We start from the raw sequence: 6,486 nt of genomic DNA, 5'->3' as shown, positions 1-6,486 counted from the left end.
TTTGTAATGGCTCCTCACTTTAGTCCAAAACCCAGTAATATCCAATAAATTAAACTATGCGTTCCGATGAGACTGATTTCTCAGAGCAACTTTTAAAAATTAACAACCCTTAAGCAGGTATTAAACATTTATTAAACAGAAAAAAATTGCAACTGGAAATTGATTTAAAACCTTTTCTAGACAATTTAAATATAATCATTCCCCCCAAAACAGAAAACTGGACACCTTCCTTTTGCCGAGCTAGGATAATTTATCTTCTACTTCGTTTTTTAAAATATTGCATATTTAATTTATTGCTCAGTATGAACATGTAATCAATATGTAGTTTTACTCATTCTTTTAGGGTGACTTACACCATCTGTCCAGGGACATCAAGTGAAAAATAGCTGTCTGGCTATCTCTGGCATATTGACAGAAATGTTAATATGACCTGTCCCTGTAAGAAAAGAAAGGGAAAAAGTTATTTCAACTCCAACAGGCTTTCTAAATGTCATTGAGGAGATGATGAAAATCTCAAACTAGAGCCAAATTTTTTTAAGTCCTCTTATTTTTTTATAGTTTTGTTAATGTTATGTCATTAAAACCTGAAATTTAGTCATTTAAAACATTCGAGAAGTGAAATTATCTCTCTTTTTCTGCAGGACCTTCTTTTTTTTCACCTTCCATCCTTGTCACCAGTAGAAGGCACTAAAGTCCAGGTGTTAACAAGAACCTGTTGAGTTAAATTTATATATTACCTGAACTCTGAGTCAACAATTACTTCACTCTCAGCTGAAAGCTTTTTTTTTTTTTGCCCCGTGGCCACAACGGAGCGAGCGGATGCATCCATGGCATGACGCACAACTTTATATTCCAGGCAGGACGACTGTGAGGCACGTGGAAATCCCCCTGCTGTGGCTGATTTGAATTCCAGTCCAGGGTTTGACTGAAGCAGCCTGGAGGTATTGGCACACACCAGAACTTGAACACACATACACATTATCAGAGAATAGTGGGAATGCTGGTTGTACTGATGTTCCTGCATGTAATAGACAGATATTTGCCAGAAAGTACCGACCTGTGTTCAGACCCCCATTATTTGCTATAAAATGTATTCCTTGACTAAATTGTCTTATAGTTCTTCTAGACCAGGTCTGTTTTGCTTGAACAGACACAGCCTCAAAGCAGGTGTGTCGTACATATGAGAATGCAGGTATCAGTGCCCAACTCAGCAGCCCAGCATAAGACTGGCCCATTAGGGAAATACTGGCCTTTACTTTAATCCGGTTGTAACATGATGTTGGACGGGACAGCCAGGGCAGTCTGTTCTTACACCAAGACGAGTTCACCTGCAGAACATGACAGAGTCCAGTGTGTTCATGTGTTTGGAGGAGAACCAGTGTCATTTGTTGGGATCTGAAGATCACGTCTGGCTTGTGTGTGTGATCATACAGAGTCAACAGTTTGTGTAGGGTTTTGTTTCTTTTATCTGTAGTTATGGATTTGCTTTACTCAGAAGGGTTTTACCTAAAGCAAAACATAATTTGCATGTTGCTTAAACTTTGAAAAGTATGGAAATGTGAAGATTTATGAAGTGGTAAAAACCATCCCCGTATTCTACGCTTTGCTTTGTACAGAAGGTCAGAACTGTTGGCTTGGCTATTGCGAAACGATTGCTTCCTGGAGGCATAGACTCTGTTGAAGTCTTAAATTTTACCCAGTCGCTAGTTTTCGGCCATAACGTAGTGTAATGCAATGTAATGCGCCGGTTCCATTGCCTGCGCCATAAACAAACATCCTCCACTGTGAAGAGAGAAGTGCCGAGCTGAACAAGATGGCTGTTGATGTTCATTCAGTAATTGGAAGTGTGGGCAACAGACTGAATGACTTTGTTCACATCTTCTGCTGCCATTGCTAAAACTACAGGCAGACTACAATTCTAAAACAGCGCAAAAATCAAAGTCATTGTTCACAACTTCTTCTGTTCGCTGATCTGCTCAGTTGAAATTCTACCAGAGAATCCAAGTCAACCGGAGAAAGCCCAGACGGAGAACTGAAGGCAGATTAGAATCGAGTGGAATTGTGCAGAAAGGCAATAGCTCGGCTAATATTCTTTCAGTGCCTCTCTCTTTTTCAGTTCAAACAGCCTTTAGCAACTACTGTAGTATCAATTAAAATACACATTTCCATTTGATTCAGTCACTCATTTTGCTGCCAAGAAAATTATCCTCCCATCTTGGAAGTGTCAGCGAATGGTTCTTAAACCAGACTCTGTTTTCCATGAATCCCAGGTACTGATTATGCAACCTCATCCTACTCTGTTCTTTAAACCGCCCTCAGTGTTGTCAGCGTGACCACTGTCAGACTGACAACATCACTCTACTCATGAAGCTTGCTCTATTACACCTCAGAAAACACAGATGATAGATGTGTTTTATTTTACTACACTCTCTTTTAAAGTTATCTCAGTCTTTTTAGAGTGAAAGGAAATATTTTGCCCCAGCAGGGTTTACCTGTAGAACTTATAATTGAGGACAAGATTTTCCCACTCCATCTCTAGTGGAAAGAAATGTAAGGTCATGTCTCTGCAGGCATGTACATTTCCGCCCTCTTTTCTTCTCACGACCCAAAGCAATAGTTGAATTTAGAGACAGCTGTGTACCTAGTGTAGGATAAAAAGAAAACTTACTCCACAGTTACAGATGTTTATATGTTCCAATTGTATCCCATAAATCTTCTCTTGGGGTATATTTCTGTAATGTAATGAGTGATGAATGTTGCATTTAGGTTGAGATTAAAATGCGTTTCCTAAATAATTAGATATAAAACATTTTCCAAGATTTCTGAGGAAACCCTCCCGTCATTTTTGCTCTTTGGCGGCCCCTTGTGGCAAACAAGGATAACAGATTGTTTTGTGAGAGAGGTCCTTGGAGAGAGGTCAGTTTCTCTACTTTTAAGTAATTTCAAAATTACAATTTTGTTTATAAGTATCATATTTTTTGTGATGTACTTTAGTTAATTACACATCCTTGTCAATTTTCCTTTGCGAAACAGCTACATCAGATTTTATGGAGAGGTTCTGTGAAAGTTGAACTCTTGCCACAGATGCCTTCCTAATTTGATTTAAGTCTAGCTCCAGTCTGTAGCCTCTAACATGTTTTGATTCAGGATTGTCCTGTATTTAATTCCACCCCTCTCATAAACCCTGATCAGCTTCCCTTTCCCTGCTGAAGAAAAACATCCTCTGCGCAAAGCACCCACTTCCATGTTTCACTATGGATGTGGGGTTTTCTGCCACGCATACAGTAGCATTTTGTGCTTTAATTTCTGTAAAAATAACATTTTAGTCTCACCTGACCAAACATCATCTTTCACATGTTAGATCTGTCCCCTACGTAGTTTTTTTGCCAGTCTTTTATAAAGCCCAGGTTTGTAGAGTGTACTACTATTAGTTGTCCCATCAACATCATTTTTCTCCTGAGCTTAAGTATCATATTTTTGATATGATACTTATCAAAATAAATATTATATTTTGATTACGTGATTATTTGATTATTAATTGATTATTAATTACGTGACACCTGAAGACTATTAGCCACACTGGATTTTATTTCAGGGTATCAGATTAAAGGGGGCTGAATAAAACTGCATTATTTTGTCTTGAGCCATCACATCGAAATCTATCGAATTTTATGGTTTAATGTGATATAATGTGACTACGATCAAAGGGTTTTAATACTTTTAGACACATGTACATCCAAACAGGTAAACACCAACCCATACCTCCTGCTGTGATGCTTTTGACCTTTGCTGTGAATAAATAAGTCTGTCTGTGCTTGATGTGACAGTTTGGCACATCACCTGGATACAGCCAAATAAATGAGAAGAGAGGGAAAAAAATACCCAGCATCCACAGGGAGCTTTCAAACTGGAACAATGACTTTACCCCGAGGGGAAAAAGTGATCAGGCTGGTATGTTTATATTAGAGAGAAAGGAAGCCATCATTGTCATCGCCAGCGATTTTCTCTTTCAGAGCTCAATTTTGACAGTTGAGTGTATCTTAATGACAATCCCTTCTATGTGTTAGTCAATTGTCAAGACTGATGTTCTTGTATAAACATTTTTTTTCTTGCACAAAAAAGAAGAAAGAAACCAGTCAGAGCTTTTTTTTTTTCCTGTCAGGATTTGTGAACCTTTTGACATTATCACTAAAAACTAAACCAAGCTATTTTTAACTTATTCTGTTTTGCCCAAAATATCTGTGTTGTCATTCAGGAGCACTGCACTTGCACTCAGTTATTAAAAATAACCTATTCACATTTTGAAACTGTGCTCTGTAATTGGCATCCATGATTCTTGAGGGGACAGCAAGGTGGGGGATGTTCTAGTAGGGCTCTTCATTCACAGATTGGAATTACTGCAGCAAAACAGACATCTGGGGAAGTATTTGTGTAAATTAGAGGAAGAGGTGGAGGAGTTCATCATCTATCTTCCCGTAAGCTAAGCCAGGCCCTGTAAAACACAGCCCAGTTGATACAGCAATAGGACATGCGGTTATTAATACAGAAGAGGGAGGTGCTCTCACCTCGACAAGCGCCGACATGCGAGTGCATTACCTCTACGGCTGCTATGGCAAGGATCTAAGCTGCATTCCTCTGCCCACAAACTAAGCTTTTTTTTCTTTCTAATGCAGCGGAAAGGTGTCTGGGACTTACTTGACTCAGGTGTGGAGGAATTTGAGAGCTCTAGATTTGTAAAATGGAAGCCACCAACGACCTGTGTTACGAGCTATTTAAAAAATTGTAGTTTTCAGCAAATGATTTAGATTTCAAGTGTTAATTTTAATATTTTTTAAAATCTGGACATCAAAGCTTATAAATCTTGTGAATGTGTTTAAGCTTTGTGAATTAGGATGCTTGTTGCTGTTTGGTGAATTCTAAATCCTAATTTTGACAGCATAACGGTAAGGTTTTGCTAAAAGGAAAGAAAAGTTCTTGGATTCCAAAAAACTTCCATTGATTTCTATATGACTCAATGTACTGTTTTCTTTTAAAAAGTCTGGACATGTCACCCGATTGCAAAACTCATCACATCAGCGTAAGGTGTTTTGACAGGTGATATTCGAGCATAAGTGGATTCCATGTCTGTTGAGTCCAGACCCTGTGGAGCTGAGTTGAGTTTAAATGTCCCGTATGGATCCTGATGAATCACCTTGTCAGGAGAATCTTATAAAATCCAACTAATGGGGATGTTTGTCACAGTTAAACCTTTTTGCATTGTGAAAGTTATAAAGATCTTTAATACACAGATCTTTAATTGCACAAATTTTCAAATCAAAAAACATATCTTTGTCAAAACTGGTTGGACATATAGAGCTGCTAGATGTTCAATCCTACAAAATTTATTTTTCATTTCCTCGTACATTGTCTGAAAAGTCTTTCTGTCTACTGCTACCCAGCTAGCTCTCAATCATCAACAGTTCTATCAACATTTGTTAGGTTCCCTCCCAATTGAGAGCTATCAATACAAAGTTCTCATGTAATCTGCTCTGCAGGAAGACTGGCATAAACATCTTGGAGGTGAGACGGGAAGATTTGCTTAAAGGGAATTGAAACTGTTCTTGATTTTTGGTCCATGAATTCTGTGGTTTTTGGAGTACCTCAAGGCCCTCTTTTTGGATTTGACCATCTTACAATGACTCCCAGAATGATCAAAATGTTTAGTTTTATTCTTTTTTATTTTTAAGCATGACTGCATATGAAAATAAACCTAGACTCCTATGCACAGTGAGGACTTGAACTTAAACATGTGCAGGCTTGCTGGTTAACCTGGATGTTGGGTGTTTTGCAACTGTGGTTAAAAGTTTGGTTAGCTGGTTGTTAGAAATTAAGACACTTTTCTGATGATTAAGCCAGGGCAAATAAAACTGAAAAGAATTAAATGAAGTTCTAGTTTCAAACTAAAGTCTCCTTCAGAGGACACTTTCCAATGGGGATCTAGACACGTTTTGCATTCCTGTGTGTGTTATATAAGAAAATCAGTACATAATAGGGGGCTGAAATTTATCCACTGCTCTAATGCTTCAAAACTACTGAGCCAGAAAGTCACAGAGCCGACTTAGTGAGCAGGTTGATTTGTGAAGGCTCAGGCAGCTTGTCTTTGAAGCTACATACCAGAATCATGTTACGATGTTTTATTATCGTGCGAATTACCTTTCCACTTTGGAGCTCATGGTTTTTGAGTTAAATGGAGAATAAATGAGTTGCAGGAACTAACCTGAATTATTTAAGCAGTCTATAAGGCTTTCTGTTGCACTTTCTGAAATAAATAGGCACAGCTAACTAAAACTTTAGTTGTGCTAACCTTTAAGAATGTACCATAAACATTACTTCCACTAATGCTATAGAGCTGTACCAACATGTCATTTATTACAAGCTTAAGTGCTAAATTCAACTATGTTGCGGCCTGCCATGCATCAGCGATAAAATATGTGTCATTGATGAAAC

The sequence above is a fragment of the Xiphophorus couchianus genome, chromosome 23 (assembly GCF_001444195.1).
Source record: "Xiphophorus couchianus chromosome 23, X_couchianus-1.0, whole genome shotgun sequence".
Taxonomy (NCBI): Eukaryota; Metazoa; Chordata; class Actinopteri; order Cyprinodontiformes; family Poeciliidae; genus Xiphophorus; species Xiphophorus couchianus.
The sequence above is the reverse complement of the archived record's forward strand: the minus strand, read 5'-3'. Positions refer to the sequence as shown.